The sequence below is a fragment of the Chanodichthys erythropterus genome, unplaced genomic scaffold (assembly GCF_024489055.1).
Source record: "Chanodichthys erythropterus isolate Z2021 unplaced genomic scaffold, ASM2448905v1 ctg000260_np12, whole genome shotgun sequence".
Lineage (NCBI taxonomy): Eukaryota > Metazoa > Chordata > Actinopteri > Cypriniformes > Xenocyprididae > Chanodichthys > Chanodichthys erythropterus.
In genome coordinates, this window is record NW_027125656.1 from 31389 (window position 1) to 46477 (window position 15089).

Here is a 15089-nt window from a genome sequence, read left to right on the forward strand (position 1 = left end):
TGAACGGTAGCGACGGCGTGCCACCTGCAGCTCCTCGTTAGTATAGTGGACAGTATCTCCGCCTGTCACGCGGAAGACCGGGGTTCGATTCCCCGACGGGGAGACCTCTACCTTTGCTGCTGCCCAATGACCCGTACAAATTAATTTTTGCCGCAGCAGGGGCTCGCGGGCGGCCGTGGTAACCGCGGCGCGAGCCAAAAGCGATGCGTTGGCCGGGAATCGAACCCGGGTCAACTGCTTGGAAGGCAGCTATGCTCACCACTATACCACCAACGCTGACGCTCGGACGCCGGCCGATGCCGGTACTGAAGGGAACACATGAACTTATTGACCTGACCTACCGAGCTTTAATGGAGATTTTAGTGGGGTTAGATGCCATGTTGATGGCATTTAACACATTACACTTTCAGTAGAACCTTTGCAGCTGGTGTGTAAAAGGTGTTTTTATGCATGTTTTGGCTGAGTTTGCTTGGGATTTACACCGTTTTGACCAAGCAGCTGCGCGGATCAGGGAATCGGCATGCCCCTTGCAGCTCCTCGTTAGTATAGTGGACAGTATCTCCGCCTGTCACGCGGAAGACCGGGGTTCGATTCCCCGACGGGGAGACCTCTACCTTTGCTGCTGCCCAATGACCCGTACAAATTGATTTTTGCCGCAGCAGGGGCCCGCGGGCGGCCGTCGTAACCGCAGCGTGAGCCAAAAGCGATGCGTTGGCCGGGAATCGAACCCGGGTCAACTGCTTGGAAGGCAGCTATGCTCACCACTATACCACCAACGCTGACGCCCGGACACCGGCCGACGCCGACTTTTGTGCTGTCAGCGAGAAGGCTCGTAACACATTAGCAGCGGGCGGGTGCAGAAGAACTAAACAGCTCTTTGTTTGGTGTGTAAAAAGTGTTTTTATGATGCCATTTAACACACTACACTTTCAGTAGAACCTTTGCAGCTGGTGCGTAAAAGGTGTTTTTATGCATGGAAGTCAGCTGGATGCTGGCTTGCGTTCGACAGATTTCACTCCCCATAAAAACACTTGCAGTCGGTTTGCAAAAGGATTTTGTACGCTCTGCTTTTAACACTCTTGCGCAGCTCTGCCGTGAGCAGAGCCCCCAAAAATACGGAACACTCGCAAATGTTCCCCTCCACGGAAATCTTTAGTAAAAGGCGAAAGATTTATACGACAATGAAGAGAAACTCGAGCTGTGACTCCGCCCTCTCGGGCCTGCGTTCTCCCTCTACTATACTGCTCTGCTCACCGAGGGTAATCTAGGATGCAAACTCCTGCCAGCAAGCTTTTCATCAGCAGGTCACTTGCCGGTCATCGTGCAGATTTTTGAACGGTAGCGACGGCGTGCCACCTGCAGCTCCTCGTTAGTATAGTGGACAGTATCTCCGCCTGTCACGCGGAAGACCGGGGTTCGATTCCCCGACGGGGAGACCTCTACCTTTGCTGCTGCCCAATGACCCGTACAAATTAATTTTTGCCGCAGCAGGGGCTCGCGGGCGGCCGTGGTAACCGCGGCGCGAGCCAAAAGCGATGCGTTGGCCGGGAATCGAACCCGGGTCAACTGCTTGGAAGGCAGCTATGCTCACCACTATACCACCAACGCTGACGCTCGGACGCCGGCCGATGCCGGTACTGAAGGGAACACATGAACTTATTGACCTGACCTACCGAGCTTTAATGGAGATTTTAGTGGGGTTAGATGCCATGTTGATGGCATTTAACACATTACACTTTCAGTAGAACCTTTGCAGCTGGTGTGTAAAAGGTGTTTTTATGCATGTTTTGGCTGAGTTTGCTTGGGATTTACACCGTTTTGACCAAGCAGCTGCGCGGATCAGGGAATCGGCATGCCCCTTGCAGCTCCTCGTTAGTATAGTGGACAGTATCTCCGCCTGTCACGCGGAAGACCGGGGTTCGATTCCCCGACGGGGAGACCTCTACCTTTGCTGCTGCCCAATGACCCGTACAAATTGATTTTTGCCGCAGCAGGGGCCCGCGGGCGGCCGTCGTAACCGCAGCGTGAGCCAAAAGCGATGCGTTGGCCGGGAATCGAACCCGGGTCAACTGCTTGGAAGGCAGCTATGCTCACCACTATACCACCAACGCTGACGCCCGGACACCGGCCGACGCCGACTTTTGTGCTGTCAGCGAGAAGGCTCGTAACACATTAGCAGCGGGCGGGTGCAGAAGAACTAAACAGCTCTTTGTTTGGTGTGTAAAAAGTGTTTTTATGATGCCATTTAACACACTACACTTTCAGTAGAACCTTTGCAGCTGGTGCGTAAAAGGTGTTTTTATGCATGGAAGTCAGCTGGATGCTGGCTTGCGTTCGACAGATTTCACTCCCCATAAAAACACTTGCAGTCGGTTTGCAAAAGGATTTTGTACGCTCTGCTTTTAACACTCTTGCGCAGCTCTGCCGTGAGCAGAGCCCCCAAAAATACGGAACACTCGCAAATGTTCCCCTCCACGGAAATCTTTAGTAAAAGGCGAAAGATTTATACGACAATGAAGAGAAACTCGAGCTGTGACTCCGCCCTCTCGGGCCTGCGTTCTCCCTCTACTATACTGCTCTGCTCACCGAGGGTAATCTAGGATGCAAACTCCTGCCAGCAAGCTTTTCATCAGCAGGTCACTTGCCGGTCATCGTGCAGATTTTTGAACGGTAGCGACGGCGTGCCACCTGCAGCTCCTCGTTAGTATAGTGGACAGTATCTCCGCCTGTCACGCGGAAGACCGGGGTTCGATTCCCCGACGGGGAGACCTCTACCTTTGCTGCTGCCCAATGACCCGTACAAATTAATTTTTGCCGCAGCAGGGGCTCGCGGGCGGCCGTGGTAACCGCGGCGCGAGCCAAAAGCGATGCGTTGGCCGGGAATCGAACCCGGGTCAACTGCTTGGAAGGCAGCTATGCTCACCACTATACCACCAACGCTGACGCTCGGACGCCGGCCGATGCCGGTACTGAAGGGAACACATGAACTTATTGACCTGACCTACCGAGCTTTAATGGAGATTTTAGTGGGGTTAGATGCCATGTTGATGGCATTTAACACATTACACTTTCAGTAGAACCTTTGCAGCTGGTGTGTAAAAGGTGTTTTTATGCATGTTTTGGCTGAGTTTGCTTGGGATTTACACCGTTTTGACCAAGCAGCTGCGCGGATCAGGGAATCGGCATGGCCCTTGCAGCTCCTCGTTAGTATAGTGGACAGTATCTCCGCCTGTCACGCGGAAGACCGGGGTTCGATTCCCCGACGGGGAGACCTCTACCTTTGCTGCTGCCCAATGACCCGTACAAATTGATTTTTGCCGCAGCAGGGGCCCGCGGGCGGCCGTCGTAACCGCAGCGTGAGCCAAAAGCGATGCGTTGGCCGGGAATCGAACCCGGGTCAACTGCTTGGAAGGCAGCTATGCTCACCACTATACCACCAACGCTGACGCCCGGACACCGGCCGACGCCGACTTTTGTGCTGTCAGCGAGAAGGCTCGTAACACATTAGCAGCGGGCGGGTGCAGAAGAACTAAACAGCTCTTTGTTTGGTGTGTAAAAAGTGTTTTTATGATGCCATTTAACACACTACACTTTCAGTAGAACCTTTGCAGCTGGTGCGTAAAAGGTGTTTTTATGCATGGAAGTCAGCTGGATGCTGGCTTGCGTTCGACAGATTTCACTCCCCATAAAAACACTTGCAGTCGGTTTGCAAAAGGATTTTGTACGCTCTGCTTTTAACACTCTTGCGCAGCTCTGCCGTGAGCAGAGCCCCCAAAAATACGGAACACTCGCAAATGTTCCCCTCCACGGAAATCTTTAGTAAAAGGCGAAAGATTTATACGACAATGAAGAGAAACTCGAGCTGTGACTCCGCCCTCTCGGGCCTGCGTTCTCCCTCTACTATACTGCTCTGCTCACCGAGGGTAATCTAGGATGCAAACTCCTGCCAGCAAGCTTTTCATCAGCAGGTCACTTGCCGGTCATCGTGCAGATTTTTGAACGGTAGCGACGGCGTGCCACCTGCAGCTCCTCGTTAGTATAGTGGACAGTATCTCCGCCTGTCACGCGGAAGACCGGGGTTCGATTCCCCGACGGGGAGACCTCTACCTTTGCTGCTGCCCAATGACCCGTACAAATTAATTTTTGCCGCAGCAGGGGCTCGCGGGCGGCCGTGGTAACCGCGGCGCGAGCCAAAAGCGATGCGTTGGCCGGGAATCGAACCCGGGTCAACTGCTTGGAAGGCAGCTATGCTCACCACTATACCACCAACGCTGACGCTCGGACGCCGGCCGATGCCGGTACTGAAGGGAACACATGAACTTATTGACCTGACCTACCGAGCTTTAATGGAGATTTTAGTGGGGTTAGATGCCATGTTGATGGCATTTAACACATTACACTTTCAGTAGAACCTTTGCAGCTGGTGTGTAAAAGGTGTTTTTATGCATGTTTTGGCTGAGTTTGCTTGGGATTTACACCGTTTTGACCAAGCAGCTGCGCGGATCAGGGAATCGGCATGCCCCTTGCAGCTCCTCGTTAGTATAGTGGACAGTATCTCCGCCTGTCACGCGGAAGACCGGGGTTCGATTCCCCGACGGGGAGACCTCTACCTTTGCTGCTGCCCAATGACCCGTACAAATTGATTTTTGCCGCAGCAGGGGCCCGCGGGCGGCCGTCGTAACCGCAGCGTGAGCCAAAAGCGATGCGTTGGCCGGGAATCGAACCCGGGTCAACTGCTTGGAAGGCAGCTATGCTCACCACTATACCACCAACGCTGACGCCCGGACACCGGCCGACGCCGACTTTTGTGCTGTCAGCGAGAAGGCTCGTAACACATTAGCAGCGGGCGGGTGCAGAAGAACTAAACAGCTCTTTGTTTGGTGTGTAAAAAGTGTTTTTATGATGCCATTTAACACACTACACTTTCAGTAGAACCTTTGCAGCTGGTGCGTAAAAGGTGTTTTTATGCATGGAAGTCAGCTGGATGCTGGCTTGCGTTCGACAGATTTCACTCCCCATAAAAACACTTGCAGTCGGTTTGCAAAAGGATTTTGTACGCTCTGCTTTTAACACTCTTGCGCAGCTCTGCCGTGAGCAGAGCCCCCAAAAATACGGAACACTCGCAAATGTTCCCCTCCACGGAAATCTTTAGTAAAAGGCGAAAGATTTATACGACAATGAAGAGAAACTCGAGCTGTGACTCCGCCCTCTCGGGCCTGCGTTCTCCCTCTACTATACTGCTCTGCTCACCGAGGGTAATCTAGGATGCAAACTCCTGCCAGCAAGCTTTTCATCAGCAGGTCACTTGCCGGTCATCGTGCAGATTTTTGAACGGTAGCGACGGCGTGCCACCTGCAGCTCCTCGTTAGTATAGTGGACAGTATCTCCGCCTGTCACGCGGAAGACCGGGGTTCGATTCCCCGACGGGGAGACCTCTACCTTTGCTGCTGCCCAATGACCCGTACAAATTAATTTTTGCCGCAGCAGGGGCTCGCGGGCGGCCGTGGTAACCGCGGCGCGAGCCAAAAGCGATGCGTTGGCCGGGAATCGAACCCGGGTCAACTGCTTGGAAGGCAGCTATGCTCACCACTATACCACCAACGCTGACGCCCGGATACCGGCCGACGCCGACTTTTGTGCTGTCAGCGAGAAGGCTCATGAACTTATTGACGGGCGGGTGACCTACCGAGAACTAATGGAGATTTTGTTTGGTGTGTAAAAAGTGCCATTTTTATGATGCCATTTAACACACTACACTTTCAGTAGAACCTTTGCAGCTGGTGTGTAAAAGGTGTTTTTATGCATGGAAGTCAGCTGGATGCTGGCTTGCGTTGACAGATTTCACTCCCCATAAAAACACTTGCAGTCGGTTTGCAAAAGGATTTTGCACGCTCTGACCCGTAACAAATTAATTTTTGCCGCAGCTCTCGCGGGCGGCCGTGAGCAGAGCGCCCCAAAAATACGGAACACTCGCAAATGTTGGCCGGGAATCTTTAGTAAAAGGCGAAAGATTTATGCGACAATGAAGAGAAACACGAGCTGAGACTCCGCCCTCTCGGGCCTGCGTTCTCCCTCTACTATACTGCTCTGCTCACCGAGGGTAATTTAGGATGCACATTACTCCTTTCAGTAGAACCTTTGCAGCTGGTCACTTGCCGGTTTTTATGCATGTTTTGGCTGAGTTTGCTTGGGATTTACACCGTTTTGACCAAGCAGCTGCGCGATCAGGGAATCGGCATGCCCCTTGCAGCTCCTCGTTAGTATAGTGGACAGTATCTCCGCCTGTCACGCGGAAGACCGGGGTTCGATTCCCCGACGGGGAGACCTCTACCTTTGCTGCTGCCCAATGACCCGTACAAATTAATTTTTGCCGCAGCAGGGGCTCGCGGGCGGCCGTGGTAACCGCGGCGCGAGCCAAAAGCGATGCGTTGGCCGGGAATCGAACCCGGGTCAACTGCTTGGAAGGCAGCTATGCTCACCACTATACCACCAACGCTGACGCTCGGACGCCGGCCGATGCCGGTACTGAAGGGAACACATGAACTTATTGACCTGACCTACCGAGCTTTAATGGAGATTTTAGTGGGGTTAGATGCCATGTTGATGGCATTTAACACATTACACTTTCAGTAGAACCTTTGCAGCTGGTGTGTAAAAGGTGTTTTTATGCATGTTTTGGCTGAGTTTGCTTGGGATTTACACCGTTTTGACCAAGCAGCTGCGCGGATCAGGGAATCGGCATGGCCCTTGCAGCTCCTCGTTAGTATAGTGGACAGTATCTCCGCCTGTCACGCGGAAGACCGGGGTTCGATTCCCCGACGGGGAGACCTCTACCTTTGCTGCTGCCCAATGACCCGTACAAATTGATTTTTGCCGCAGCAGGGGCCCGCGGGCGGCCGTCGTAACCGCAGCGTGAGCCAAAAGCGATGCGTTGGCCGGGAATCGAACCCGGGTCAACTGCTTGGAAGGCAGCTATGCTCACCACTATACCACCAACGCTGACGCCCGGACACCGGCCGACGCCGACTTTTGTGCTGTCAGCGAGAAGGCTCGTAACACATTAGCAGCGGGCGGGTGCAGAAGAACTAAACAGCTCTTTGTTTGGTGTGTAAAAAGTGTTTTTATGATGCCATTTAACACACTACACTTTCAGTAGAACCTTTGCAGCTGGTGCGTAAAAGGTGTTTTTATGCATGGAAGTCAGCTGGATGCTGGCTTGCGTTCGACAGATTTCACTCCCCATAAAAACACTTGCAGTCGGTTTGCAAAAGGATTTTGTACGCTCTGCTTTTAACACTCTTGCGCAGCTCTGCCGTGAGCAGAGCCCCCAAAAATACGGAACACTCGCAAATGTTCCCCTCCACGGAAATCTTTAGTAAAAGGCGAAAGATTTATACGACAATGAAGAGAAACTCGAGCTGTGACTCCGCCCTCTCGGGCCTGCGTTCTCCCTCTACTATACTGCTCTGCTCACCGAGGGTAATCTAGGATGCAAACTCCTGCCAGCAAGCTTTTCATCAGCAGGTCACTTGCCGGTCATCGTGCAGATTTTTGAACGGTAGCGACGGCGTGCCACCTGCAGCTCCTCGTTAGTATAGTGGACAGTATCTCCGCCTGTCACGCGGAAGACCGGGGTTCGATTCCCCGACGGGGAGACCTCTACCTTTGCTGCTGCCCAATGACCCGTACAAATTAATTTTTGCCGCAGCAGGGGCTCGCGGGCGGCCGTGGTAACCGCGGCGCGAGCCAAAAGCGATGCGTTGGCCGGGAATCGAACCCGGGTCAACTGCTTGGAAGGCAGCTATGCTCACCACTATACCACCAACGCTGACGCTCGGACGCCGGCCGATGCCGGTACTGAAGGGAACACATGAACTTATTGACCTGACCTACCGAGCTTTAATGGAGATTTTAGTGGGGTTAGATGCCATGTTGATGGCATTTAACACATTACACTTTCAGTAGAACCTTTGCAGCTGGTGTGTAAAAGGTGTTTTTATGCATGTTTTGGCTGAGTTTGCTTGGGATTTACACCGTTTTGACCAAGCAGCTGCGCGGATCAGGGAATCGGCATGCCCCTTGCAGCTCCTCGTTAGTATAGTGGACAGTATCTCCGCCTGTCACGCGGAAGACCGGGGTTCGATTCCCCGACGGGGAGACCTCTACCTTTGCTGCTGCCCAATGACCCGTACAAATTAATTTTTGCCGCAGCAGGGGCTCGCGGGCGGCCGTGGTAACCGCGGCGCGAGCCAAAAGCGATGCGTTGGCCGGGAATCGAACCCGGGTCAACTGCTTGGAAGGCAGCTATGCTCACCACTATACCACCAACGCTGACGCTCGGACGCCGGCCGATGCCGGTACTGAAGGGAACACATGAACTTATTGACCTGACCTACCGAGCTTTAATGGAGATTTTAGTGGGGTTAGATGCCATGTTGATGGCATTTAACACATTACACTTTCAGTAGAACCTTTGCAGCTGGTGTGTAAAAGGTGTTTTTATGCATGTTTTGGCTGAGTTTGCTTGGGATTTACACCGTTTTGACCAAGCAGCTGCGCGGATCAGGGAATCGGCATGGCCCTTGCAGCTCCTCGTTAGTATAGTGGACAGTATCTCCGCCTGTCACGCGGAAGACCGGGGTTCGATTCCCCGACGGGGAGACCTCTACCTTTGCTGCTGCCCAATGACCCGTACAAATTGATTTTTGCCGCAGCAGGGGCCCGCGGGCGGCCGTCGTAACCGCAGCGTGAGCCAAAAGCGATGCGTTGGCCGGGAATCGAACCCGGGTCAACTGCTTGGAAGGCAGCTATGCTCACCACTATACCACCAACGCTGACGCCCGGACACCGGCCGACGCCGACTTTTGTGCTGTCAGCGAGAAGGCTCGTAACACATTAGCAGCGGGCGGGTGCAGAAGAACTAAACAGCTCTTTGTTTGGTGTGTAAAAAGTGTTTTTATGATGCCATTTAACACACTACACTTTCAGTAGAACCTTTGCAGCTGGTGCGTAAAAGGTGTTTTTATGCATGGAAGTCAGCTGGATGCTGGCTTGCGTTCGACAGATTTCACTCCCCATAAAAACACTTGCAGTCGGTTTGCAAAAGGATTTTGTACGCTCTGCTTTTAACACTCTTGCGCAGCTCTGCCGTGAGCAGAGCCCCCAAAAATACGGAACACTCGCAAATGTTCCCCTCCACGGAAATCTTTAGTAAAAGGCGAAAGATTTATACGACAATGAAGAGAAACTCGAGCTGTGACTCCGCCCTCTCGGGCCTGCGTTCTCCCTCTACTATACTGCTCTGCTCACCGAGGGTAATCTAGGATGCAAACTCCTGCCAGCAAGCTTTTCATCAGCAGGTCACTTGCCGGTCATCGTGCAGATTTTTGAACGGTAGCGACGGCGTGCCACCTGCAGCTCCTCGTTAGTATAGTGGACAGTATCTCCGCCTGTCACGCGGAAGACCGGGGTTCGATTCCCCGACGGGGAGACCTCTACCTTTGCTGCTGCCCAATGACCCGTACAAATTAATTTTTGCCGCAGCAGGGGCTCGCGGGCGGCCGTGGTAACCGCGGCGCGAGCCAAAAGCGATGCGTTGGCCGGGAATCGAACCCGGGTCAACTGCTTGGAAGGCAGCTATGCTCACCACTATACCACCAACGCTGACGCTCGGACGCCGGCCGATGCCGGTACTGAAGGGAACACATGAACTTATTGACCTGACCTACCGAGCTTTAATGGAGATTTTAGTGGGGTTAGATGCCATGTTGATGGCATTTAACACATTACACTTTCAGTAGAACCTTTGCAGCTGGTGTGTAAAAGGTGTTTTTATGCATGTTTTGGCTGAGTTTGCTTGGGATTTACACCGTTTTGACCAAGCAGCTGCGCGGATCAGGGAATCGGCATGCCCCTTGCAGCTCCTCGTTAGTATAGTGGACAGTATCTCCGCCTGTCACGCGGAAGACCGGGGTTCGATTCCCCGACGGGGAGACCTCTACCTTTGCTGCTGCCCAATGACCCGTACAAATTGATTTTTGCCGCAGCAGGGGCCCGCGGGCGGCCGTCGTAACCGCAGCGTGAGCCAAAAGCGATGCGTTGGCCGGGAATCGAACCCGGGTCAACTGCTTGGAAGGCAGCTATGCTCACCACTATACCACCAACGCTGACGCCCGGACACCGGCCGACGCCGACTTTTGTGCTGTCAGCGAGAAGGCTCGTAACACATTAGCAGCGGGCGGGTGCAGAAGAACTAAACAGCTCTTTGTTTGGTGTGTAAAAAGTGTTTTTATGATGCCATTTAACACACTACACTTTCAGTAGAACCTTTGCAGCTGGTGCGTAAAAGGTGTTTTTATGCATGGAAGTCAGCTGGATGCTGGCTTGCGTTCGACAGATTTCACTCCCCATAAAAACACTTGCAGTCGGTTTGCAAAAGGATTTTGTACGCTCTGCTTTTAACACTCTTGCGCAGCTCTGCCGTGAGCAGAGCCCCCAAAAATACGGAACACTCGCAAATGTTCCCCTCCACGGAAATCTTTAGTAAAAGGCGAAAGATTTATACGACAATGAAGAGAAACTCGAGCTGTGACTCCGCCCTCTCGGGCCTGCGTTCTCCCTCTACTATACTGCTCTGCTCACCGAGGGTAATCTAGGATGCAAACTCCTGCCAGCAAGCTTTTCATCAGCAGGTCACTTGCCGGTCATCGTGCAGATTTTTGAACGGTAGCGACGGCGTGCCACCTGCAGCTCCTCGTTAGTATAGTGGACAGTATCTCCGCCTGTCACGCGGAAGACCGGGGTTCGATTCCCCGACGGGGAGACCTCTACCTTTGCTGCTGCCCAATGACCCGTACAAATTAATTTTTGCCGCAGCAGGGGCTCGCGGGCGGCCGTGGTAACCGCGGCGCGAGCCAAAAGCGATGCGTTGGCCGGGAATCGAACCCGGGTCAACTGCTTGGAAGGCAGCTATGCTCACCACTATACCACCAACGCTGACGCTCGGACGCCGGCCGATGCCGGTACTGAAGGGAACACATGAACTTATTGACCTGACCTACCGAGCTTTAATGGAGATTTTAGTGGGGTTAGATGCCATGTTGATGGCATTTAACACATTACACTTTCAGTAGAACCTTTGCAGCTGGTGTGTAAAAGGTGTTTTTATGCATGTTTTGGCTGAGTTTGCTTGGGATTTACACCGTTTTGACCAAGCAGCTGCGCGGATCAGGGAATCGGCATGCCCCTTGCAGCTCCTCGTTAGTATAGTGGACAGTATCTCCGCCTGTCACGCGGAAGACCGGGGTTCGATTCCCCGACGGGGAGACCTCTACCTTTGCTGCTGCCCAATGACCCGTACAAATTGATTTTTGCCGCAGCAGGGGCCCGCGGGCGGCCGTCGTAACCGCAGCGTGAGCCAAAAGCGATGCGTTGGCCGGGAATCGAACCCGGGTCAACTGCTTGGAAGGCAGCTATGCTCACCACTATACCACCAACGCTGACGCCCGGACACCGGCCGACGCCGACTTTTGTGCTGTCAGCGAGAAGGCTCGTAACACATTAGCAGCGGGCGGGTGCAGAAGAACTAAACAGCTCTTTGTTTGGTGTGTAAAAAGTGTTTTTATGATGCCATTTAACACACTACACTTTCAGTAGAACCTTTGCAGCTGGTGCGTAAAAGGTGTTTTTATGCATGGAAGTCAGCTGGATGCTGGCTTGCGTTCGACAGATTTCACTCCCCATAAAAACACTTGCAGTCGGTTTGCAAAAGGATTTTGTACGCTCTGCTTTTAACACTCTTGCGCAGCTCTGCCGTGAGCAGAGCCCCCAAAAATACGGAACACTCGCAAATGTTCCCCTCCACGGAAATCTTTAGTAAAAGGCGAAAGATTTATACGACAATGAAGAGAAACTCGAGCTGTGACTCCGCCCTCTCGGGCCTGCGTTCTCCCTCTACTATACTGCTCTGCTCACCGAGGGTAATCTAGGATGCAAACTCCTGCCAGCAAGCTTTTCATCAGCAGGTCACTTGCCGGTCATCGTGCAGATTTTTGAACGGTAGCGACGGCGTGCCACCTGCAGCTCCTCGTTAGTATAGTGGACAGTATCTCCGCCTGTCACGCGGAAGACCGGGGTTCGATTCCCCGACGGGGAGACCTCTACCTTTGCTGCTGCCCAATGACCCGTACAAATTAATTTTTGCCGCAGCAGGGGCTCGCGGGCGGCCGTGGTAACCGCGGCGCGAGCCAAAAGCGATGCGTTGGCCGGGAATCGAACCCGGGTCAACTGCTTGGAAGGCAGCTATGCTCACCACTATACCACCAACGCTGACGCTCGGACGCCGGCCGATGCCGGTACTGAAGGGAACACATGAACTTATTGACCTGACCTACCGAGCTTTAATGGAGATTTTAGTGGGGTTAGATGCCATGTTGATGGCATTTAACACATTACACTTTCAGTAGAACCTTTGCAGCTGGTGTGTAAAAGGTGTTTTTATGCATGTTTTGGCTGAGTTTGCTTGGGATTTACACCGTTTTGACCAAGCAGCTGCGCGGATCAGGGAATCGGCATGCCCCTTGCAGCTCCTCGTTAGTATAGTGGACAGTATCTCCGCCTGTCACGCGGAAGACCGGGGTTCGATTCCCCGACGGGGAGACCTCTACCTTTGCTGCTGCCCAATGACCCGTACAAATTGATTTTTGCCGCAGCAGGGGCCCGCGGGCGGCCGTCGTAACCGCAGCGTGAGCCAAAAGCGATGCGTTGGCCGGGAATCGAACCCGGGTCAACTGCTTGGAAGGCAGCTATGCTCACCACTATACCACCAACGCTGACGCCCGGACACCGGCCGACGCCGACTTTTGTGCTGTCAGCGAGAAGGCTCGTAACACATTAGCAGCGGGCGGGTGCAGAAGAACTAAACAGCTCTTTGTTTGGTGTGTAAAAAGTGTTTTTATGATGCCATTTAACACACTACACTTTCAGTAGAACCTTTGCAGCTGGTGCGTAAAAGGTGTTTTTATGCATGGAAGTCAGCTGGATGCTGGCTTGCGTTCGACAGATTTCACTCCCCATAAAAACACTTGCAGTCGGTTTGCAAAAGGATTTTGTACGCTCTGCTTTTAACACTCTTGCGCAGCTCTGCCGTGAGCAGAGCCCCCAAAAATACGGAACACTCGCAAATGTTCCCCTCCACGGAAATCTTTAGTAAAAGGCGAAAGATTTATACGACAATGAAGAGAAACTCGAGCTGTGACTCCGCCCTCTCGGGCCTGCGTTCTCCCTCTACTATACTGCTCTGCTCACCGAGGGTAATCTAGGATGCAAACTCCTGCCAGCAAGCTTTTCATCAGCAGGTCACTTGCCGGTCATCGTGCAGATTTTTGAACGGTAGCGACGGCGTGCCACCTGCAGCTCCTCGTTAGTATAGTGGACAGTATCTCCGCCTGTCACGCGGAAGACCGGGGTTCGATTCCCCGACGGGGAGACCTCTACCTTTGCTGCTGCCCAATGACCCGTACAAATTAATTTTTGCCGCAGCAGGGGCTCGCGGGCGGCCGTGGTAACCGCGGCGCGAGCCAAAAGCGATGCGTTGGCCGGGAATCGAACCCGGGTCAACTGCTTGGAAGGCAGCTATGCTCACCACTATACCACCAACGCTGACGCTCGGACGCCGGCCGATGCCGGTACTGAAGGGAACACATGAACTTATTGACCTGACCTACCGAGCTTTAATGGAGATTTTAGTGGGGTTAGATGCCATGTTGATGGCATTTAACACATTACACTTTCAGTAGAACCTTTGCAGCTGGTGTGTAAAAGGTGTTTTTATGCATGTTTTGGCTGAGTTTGCTTGGGATTTACACCGTTTTGACCAAGCAGCTGCGCGGATCAGGGAATCGGCATGCCCCTTGCAGCTCCTCGTTAGTATAGTGGACAGTATCTCCGCCTGTCACGCGGAAGACCGGGGTTCGATTCCCCGACGGGGAGACCTCTACCTTTGCTGCTGCCCAATGACCCGTACAAATTAATTTTTGCCGCAGCAGGGGCTCGCGGGCGGCCGTGGTAACCGCGGCGCGAGCCAAAAGCGATGCGTTGGCCGGGAATCGAACCCGGGTCAACTGCTTGGAAGGCAGCTATGCTCACCACTATACCACCAACGCTGACGCTCGGACGCCGGCCGATGCCGGTACTGAAGGGAACACATGAACTTATTGACCTGACCTACCGAGCTTTAATGGAGATTTTAGTGGGGTTAGATGCCATGTTGATGGCATTTAACACATTACACTTTCAGTAGAACCTTTGCAGCTGGTGTGTAAAAGGTGTTTTTATGCATGTTTTGGCTGAGTTTGCTTGGGATTTACACCGTTTTGACCAAGCAGCTGCGCGGATCAGGGAATCGGCATGGCCCTTGCAGCTCCTCGTTAGTATAGTGGACAGTATCTCCGCCTGTCACGCGGAAGACCGGGGTTCGATTCCCCGACGGGGAGACCTCTACCTTTGCTGCTGCCCAATGACCCGTACAAATTGATTTTTGCCGCAGCAGGGGCCCGCGGGCGGCCGTCGTAACCGCAGCGTGAGCCAAAAGCGATGCGTTGGCCGGGAATCGAACCCGGGTCAACTGCTTGGAAGGCAGCTATGCTCACCACTATACCACCAACGCTGACGCCCGGACACCGGCCGACGCCGACTTTTGTGCTGTCAGCGAGAAGGCTCGTAACACATTAGCAGCGGGCGGGTGCAGAAGAACTAAACAGCTCTTTGTTTGGTGTGTAAAAAGTGTTTTTATGATGCCATTTAACACACTACACTTTCAGTAGAACCTTTGCAGCTGGTGCGTAAAAGGTGTTTTTATGCATGGAAGTCAGCTGGATGCTGGCTTGCGTTCGACAGATTTCACTCCCCATAAAAACACTTGCAGTCGGTTTGCAAAAGGATTTTGTACGCTCTGCTTTTAACACTCTTGCGCAGCTCTGCCGTGAGCAGAGCCCCCAAAAATACGGAACACTCGCAAATGTTCCCCTCCACGGAAATCTTTAGTAAAAGGCGAAAGATTTATACGACAATGAAGAGAAACTCGAGCTGTG

The 15089-nt window shown here is 53.1% G+C and overlaps 56 non-coding genes and 1 pseudogene across 56 annotated transcripts; 23 read left to right on the forward strand and 34 right to left on the reverse strand.

Annotated features, from left to right (window-relative positions):
- The first annotated feature begins 31 nt into the window (after positions 1–31).
- trnad-guc (transfer RNA aspartic acid (anticodon GUC)) lies at positions 32–103 on the forward strand. Its single transcript has one exon. It is a non-coding gene; the product is annotated as a tRNA-Asp (tRNA).
- A 101-nt stretch (positions 104–204) lies between these two features.
- Positions 205–276, reverse strand: trnag-ucc (transfer RNA glycine (anticodon UCC)). The gene has a single exon. It is a non-coding gene; the product is annotated as a tRNA-Gly (tRNA).
- A 258-nt stretch (positions 277–534) lies between these two features.
- Positions 535–606, forward strand: trnad-guc (transfer RNA aspartic acid (anticodon GUC)). Its single transcript has one exon. It is a non-coding gene; the product is annotated as a tRNA-Asp (tRNA).
- A 101-nt stretch (positions 607–707) lies between these two features.
- Positions 708–779, reverse strand: trnag-ucc (transfer RNA glycine (anticodon UCC)). Its single transcript has one exon. It is a non-coding gene; the product is annotated as a tRNA-Gly (tRNA).
- A 306-nt stretch (positions 780–1085) lies between these two features.
- On the reverse strand, positions 1086–1200 carry LOC137015726 (U5 spliceosomal RNA). The gene has a single exon (XR_010894040.1). It is a non-coding gene; the product is annotated as a U5 spliceosomal RNA (small nuclear RNA).
- A 163-nt stretch (positions 1201–1363) lies between these two features.
- trnad-guc (transfer RNA aspartic acid (anticodon GUC)) lies at positions 1364–1435 on the forward strand. Its single transcript has one exon. It is a non-coding gene; the product is annotated as a tRNA-Asp (tRNA).
- A 101-nt stretch (positions 1436–1536) lies between these two features.
- Positions 1537–1608, reverse strand: trnag-ucc (transfer RNA glycine (anticodon UCC)). The gene has a single exon. It is a non-coding gene; the product is annotated as a tRNA-Gly (tRNA).
- A 258-nt stretch (positions 1609–1866) lies between these two features.
- trnad-guc (transfer RNA aspartic acid (anticodon GUC)) lies at positions 1867–1938 on the forward strand. Its single transcript has one exon. It is a non-coding gene; the product is annotated as a tRNA-Asp (tRNA).
- A 101-nt stretch (positions 1939–2039) lies between these two features.
- Positions 2040–2111, reverse strand: trnag-ucc (transfer RNA glycine (anticodon UCC)). Its single transcript has one exon. It is a non-coding gene; the product is annotated as a tRNA-Gly (tRNA).
- Positions 2112–2417: 306 nt separating this feature from the next.
- Positions 2418–2532, reverse strand: LOC137015727 (U5 spliceosomal RNA). Its single transcript, XR_010894041.1, has one exon. It is a non-coding gene; the product is annotated as a U5 spliceosomal RNA (small nuclear RNA).
- A 163-nt stretch (positions 2533–2695) lies between these two features.
- Positions 2696–2767, forward strand: trnad-guc (transfer RNA aspartic acid (anticodon GUC)). Its single transcript has one exon. It is a non-coding gene; the product is annotated as a tRNA-Asp (tRNA).
- A 101-nt stretch (positions 2768–2868) lies between these two features.
- On the reverse strand, positions 2869–2940 carry trnag-ucc (transfer RNA glycine (anticodon UCC)). Its single transcript has one exon. It is a non-coding gene; the product is annotated as a tRNA-Gly (tRNA).
- A 258-nt stretch (positions 2941–3198) lies between these two features.
- On the forward strand, positions 3199–3270 carry trnad-guc (transfer RNA aspartic acid (anticodon GUC)). The gene has a single exon. It is a non-coding gene; the product is annotated as a tRNA-Asp (tRNA).
- Positions 3271–3371: 101 nt separating this feature from the next.
- On the reverse strand, positions 3372–3443 carry trnag-ucc (transfer RNA glycine (anticodon UCC)). The gene has a single exon. It is a non-coding gene; the product is annotated as a tRNA-Gly (tRNA).
- Positions 3444–3749: 306 nt separating this feature from the next.
- On the reverse strand, positions 3750–3864 carry LOC137015728 (U5 spliceosomal RNA). The gene has a single exon (XR_010894042.1). It is a non-coding gene; the product is annotated as a U5 spliceosomal RNA (small nuclear RNA).
- Positions 3865–4027: 163 nt separating this feature from the next.
- On the forward strand, positions 4028–4099 carry trnad-guc (transfer RNA aspartic acid (anticodon GUC)). The gene has a single exon. It is a non-coding gene; the product is annotated as a tRNA-Asp (tRNA).
- A 101-nt stretch (positions 4100–4200) lies between these two features.
- Positions 4201–4272, reverse strand: trnag-ucc (transfer RNA glycine (anticodon UCC)). The gene has a single exon. It is a non-coding gene; the product is annotated as a tRNA-Gly (tRNA).
- Positions 4273–4530: 258 nt separating this feature from the next.
- On the forward strand, positions 4531–4602 carry trnad-guc (transfer RNA aspartic acid (anticodon GUC)). The gene has a single exon. It is a non-coding gene; the product is annotated as a tRNA-Asp (tRNA).
- A 101-nt stretch (positions 4603–4703) lies between these two features.
- On the reverse strand, positions 4704–4775 carry trnag-ucc (transfer RNA glycine (anticodon UCC)). Its single transcript has one exon. It is a non-coding gene; the product is annotated as a tRNA-Gly (tRNA).
- A 306-nt stretch (positions 4776–5081) lies between these two features.
- On the reverse strand, positions 5082–5196 carry LOC137015729 (U5 spliceosomal RNA). The gene has a single exon (XR_010894043.1). It is a non-coding gene; the product is annotated as a U5 spliceosomal RNA (small nuclear RNA).
- Positions 5197–5359: 163 nt separating this feature from the next.
- trnad-guc (transfer RNA aspartic acid (anticodon GUC)) lies at positions 5360–5431 on the forward strand. Its single transcript has one exon. It is a non-coding gene; the product is annotated as a tRNA-Asp (tRNA).
- A 101-nt stretch (positions 5432–5532) lies between these two features.
- On the reverse strand, positions 5533–5604 carry trnag-ucc (transfer RNA glycine (anticodon UCC)). Its single transcript has one exon. It is a non-coding gene; the product is annotated as a tRNA-Gly (tRNA).
- A 328-nt stretch (positions 5605–5932) lies between these two features.
- LOC137015745 (U5 spliceosomal RNA) lies at positions 5933–6041 on the reverse strand (annotated as a pseudogene).
- A 210-nt stretch (positions 6042–6251) lies between these two features.
- Positions 6252–6323, forward strand: trnad-guc (transfer RNA aspartic acid (anticodon GUC)). Its single transcript has one exon. It is a non-coding gene; the product is annotated as a tRNA-Asp (tRNA).
- Positions 6324–6424: 101 nt separating this feature from the next.
- Positions 6425–6496, reverse strand: trnag-ucc (transfer RNA glycine (anticodon UCC)). The gene has a single exon. It is a non-coding gene; the product is annotated as a tRNA-Gly (tRNA).
- A 258-nt stretch (positions 6497–6754) lies between these two features.
- trnad-guc (transfer RNA aspartic acid (anticodon GUC)) lies at positions 6755–6826 on the forward strand. The gene has a single exon. It is a non-coding gene; the product is annotated as a tRNA-Asp (tRNA).
- Positions 6827–6927: 101 nt separating this feature from the next.
- Positions 6928–6999, reverse strand: trnag-ucc (transfer RNA glycine (anticodon UCC)). The gene has a single exon. It is a non-coding gene; the product is annotated as a tRNA-Gly (tRNA).
- Positions 7000–7305: 306 nt separating this feature from the next.
- Positions 7306–7420, reverse strand: LOC137015731 (U5 spliceosomal RNA). Its single transcript, XR_010894044.1, has one exon. It is a non-coding gene; the product is annotated as a U5 spliceosomal RNA (small nuclear RNA).
- A 163-nt stretch (positions 7421–7583) lies between these two features.
- Positions 7584–7655, forward strand: trnad-guc (transfer RNA aspartic acid (anticodon GUC)). The gene has a single exon. It is a non-coding gene; the product is annotated as a tRNA-Asp (tRNA).
- A 101-nt stretch (positions 7656–7756) lies between these two features.
- Positions 7757–7828, reverse strand: trnag-ucc (transfer RNA glycine (anticodon UCC)). The gene has a single exon. It is a non-coding gene; the product is annotated as a tRNA-Gly (tRNA).
- Positions 7829–8086: 258 nt separating this feature from the next.
- trnad-guc (transfer RNA aspartic acid (anticodon GUC)) lies at positions 8087–8158 on the forward strand. Its single transcript has one exon. It is a non-coding gene; the product is annotated as a tRNA-Asp (tRNA).
- A 101-nt stretch (positions 8159–8259) lies between these two features.
- On the reverse strand, positions 8260–8331 carry trnag-ucc (transfer RNA glycine (anticodon UCC)). Its single transcript has one exon. It is a non-coding gene; the product is annotated as a tRNA-Gly (tRNA).
- A 258-nt stretch (positions 8332–8589) lies between these two features.
- On the forward strand, positions 8590–8661 carry trnad-guc (transfer RNA aspartic acid (anticodon GUC)). The gene has a single exon. It is a non-coding gene; the product is annotated as a tRNA-Asp (tRNA).
- A 101-nt stretch (positions 8662–8762) lies between these two features.
- Positions 8763–8834, reverse strand: trnag-ucc (transfer RNA glycine (anticodon UCC)). Its single transcript has one exon. It is a non-coding gene; the product is annotated as a tRNA-Gly (tRNA).
- Positions 8835–9140: 306 nt separating this feature from the next.
- LOC137015732 (U5 spliceosomal RNA) lies at positions 9141–9255 on the reverse strand. The gene has a single exon (XR_010894045.1). It is a non-coding gene; the product is annotated as a U5 spliceosomal RNA (small nuclear RNA).
- Positions 9256–9418: 163 nt separating this feature from the next.
- Positions 9419–9490, forward strand: trnad-guc (transfer RNA aspartic acid (anticodon GUC)). Its single transcript has one exon. It is a non-coding gene; the product is annotated as a tRNA-Asp (tRNA).
- Positions 9491–9591: 101 nt separating this feature from the next.
- On the reverse strand, positions 9592–9663 carry trnag-ucc (transfer RNA glycine (anticodon UCC)). The gene has a single exon. It is a non-coding gene; the product is annotated as a tRNA-Gly (tRNA).
- A 258-nt stretch (positions 9664–9921) lies between these two features.
- trnad-guc (transfer RNA aspartic acid (anticodon GUC)) lies at positions 9922–9993 on the forward strand. Its single transcript has one exon. It is a non-coding gene; the product is annotated as a tRNA-Asp (tRNA).
- A 101-nt stretch (positions 9994–10094) lies between these two features.
- On the reverse strand, positions 10095–10166 carry trnag-ucc (transfer RNA glycine (anticodon UCC)). Its single transcript has one exon. It is a non-coding gene; the product is annotated as a tRNA-Gly (tRNA).
- A 306-nt stretch (positions 10167–10472) lies between these two features.
- On the reverse strand, positions 10473–10587 carry LOC137015734 (U5 spliceosomal RNA). Its single transcript, XR_010894047.1, has one exon. It is a non-coding gene; the product is annotated as a U5 spliceosomal RNA (small nuclear RNA).
- A 163-nt stretch (positions 10588–10750) lies between these two features.
- Positions 10751–10822, forward strand: trnad-guc (transfer RNA aspartic acid (anticodon GUC)). The gene has a single exon. It is a non-coding gene; the product is annotated as a tRNA-Asp (tRNA).
- A 101-nt stretch (positions 10823–10923) lies between these two features.
- On the reverse strand, positions 10924–10995 carry trnag-ucc (transfer RNA glycine (anticodon UCC)). The gene has a single exon. It is a non-coding gene; the product is annotated as a tRNA-Gly (tRNA).
- A 258-nt stretch (positions 10996–11253) lies between these two features.
- On the forward strand, positions 11254–11325 carry trnad-guc (transfer RNA aspartic acid (anticodon GUC)). Its single transcript has one exon. It is a non-coding gene; the product is annotated as a tRNA-Asp (tRNA).
- Positions 11326–11426: 101 nt separating this feature from the next.
- On the reverse strand, positions 11427–11498 carry trnag-ucc (transfer RNA glycine (anticodon UCC)). Its single transcript has one exon. It is a non-coding gene; the product is annotated as a tRNA-Gly (tRNA).
- A 306-nt stretch (positions 11499–11804) lies between these two features.
- LOC137015735 (U5 spliceosomal RNA) lies at positions 11805–11919 on the reverse strand. Its single transcript, XR_010894048.1, has one exon. It is a non-coding gene; the product is annotated as a U5 spliceosomal RNA (small nuclear RNA).
- A 163-nt stretch (positions 11920–12082) lies between these two features.
- Positions 12083–12154, forward strand: trnad-guc (transfer RNA aspartic acid (anticodon GUC)). The gene has a single exon. It is a non-coding gene; the product is annotated as a tRNA-Asp (tRNA).
- A 101-nt stretch (positions 12155–12255) lies between these two features.
- On the reverse strand, positions 12256–12327 carry trnag-ucc (transfer RNA glycine (anticodon UCC)). Its single transcript has one exon. It is a non-coding gene; the product is annotated as a tRNA-Gly (tRNA).
- Positions 12328–12585: 258 nt separating this feature from the next.
- Positions 12586–12657, forward strand: trnad-guc (transfer RNA aspartic acid (anticodon GUC)). Its single transcript has one exon. It is a non-coding gene; the product is annotated as a tRNA-Asp (tRNA).
- Positions 12658–12758: 101 nt separating this feature from the next.
- trnag-ucc (transfer RNA glycine (anticodon UCC)) lies at positions 12759–12830 on the reverse strand. The gene has a single exon. It is a non-coding gene; the product is annotated as a tRNA-Gly (tRNA).
- A 306-nt stretch (positions 12831–13136) lies between these two features.
- On the reverse strand, positions 13137–13251 carry LOC137015736 (U5 spliceosomal RNA). Its single transcript, XR_010894049.1, has one exon. It is a non-coding gene; the product is annotated as a U5 spliceosomal RNA (small nuclear RNA).
- A 163-nt stretch (positions 13252–13414) lies between these two features.
- Positions 13415–13486, forward strand: trnad-guc (transfer RNA aspartic acid (anticodon GUC)). The gene has a single exon. It is a non-coding gene; the product is annotated as a tRNA-Asp (tRNA).
- A 101-nt stretch (positions 13487–13587) lies between these two features.
- On the reverse strand, positions 13588–13659 carry trnag-ucc (transfer RNA glycine (anticodon UCC)). Its single transcript has one exon. It is a non-coding gene; the product is annotated as a tRNA-Gly (tRNA).
- A 258-nt stretch (positions 13660–13917) lies between these two features.
- On the forward strand, positions 13918–13989 carry trnad-guc (transfer RNA aspartic acid (anticodon GUC)). The gene has a single exon. It is a non-coding gene; the product is annotated as a tRNA-Asp (tRNA).
- Positions 13990–14090: 101 nt separating this feature from the next.
- On the reverse strand, positions 14091–14162 carry trnag-ucc (transfer RNA glycine (anticodon UCC)). The gene has a single exon. It is a non-coding gene; the product is annotated as a tRNA-Gly (tRNA).
- Positions 14163–14420: 258 nt separating this feature from the next.
- Positions 14421–14492, forward strand: trnad-guc (transfer RNA aspartic acid (anticodon GUC)). Its single transcript has one exon. It is a non-coding gene; the product is annotated as a tRNA-Asp (tRNA).
- A 101-nt stretch (positions 14493–14593) lies between these two features.
- Positions 14594–14665, reverse strand: trnag-ucc (transfer RNA glycine (anticodon UCC)). The gene has a single exon. It is a non-coding gene; the product is annotated as a tRNA-Gly (tRNA).
- Positions 14666–14971: 306 nt separating this feature from the next.
- Positions 14972–15086, reverse strand: LOC137015737 (U5 spliceosomal RNA). Its single transcript, XR_010894050.1, has one exon. It is a non-coding gene; the product is annotated as a U5 spliceosomal RNA (small nuclear RNA).
- Positions 15087–15089: the final 3 nt, after the last annotated feature.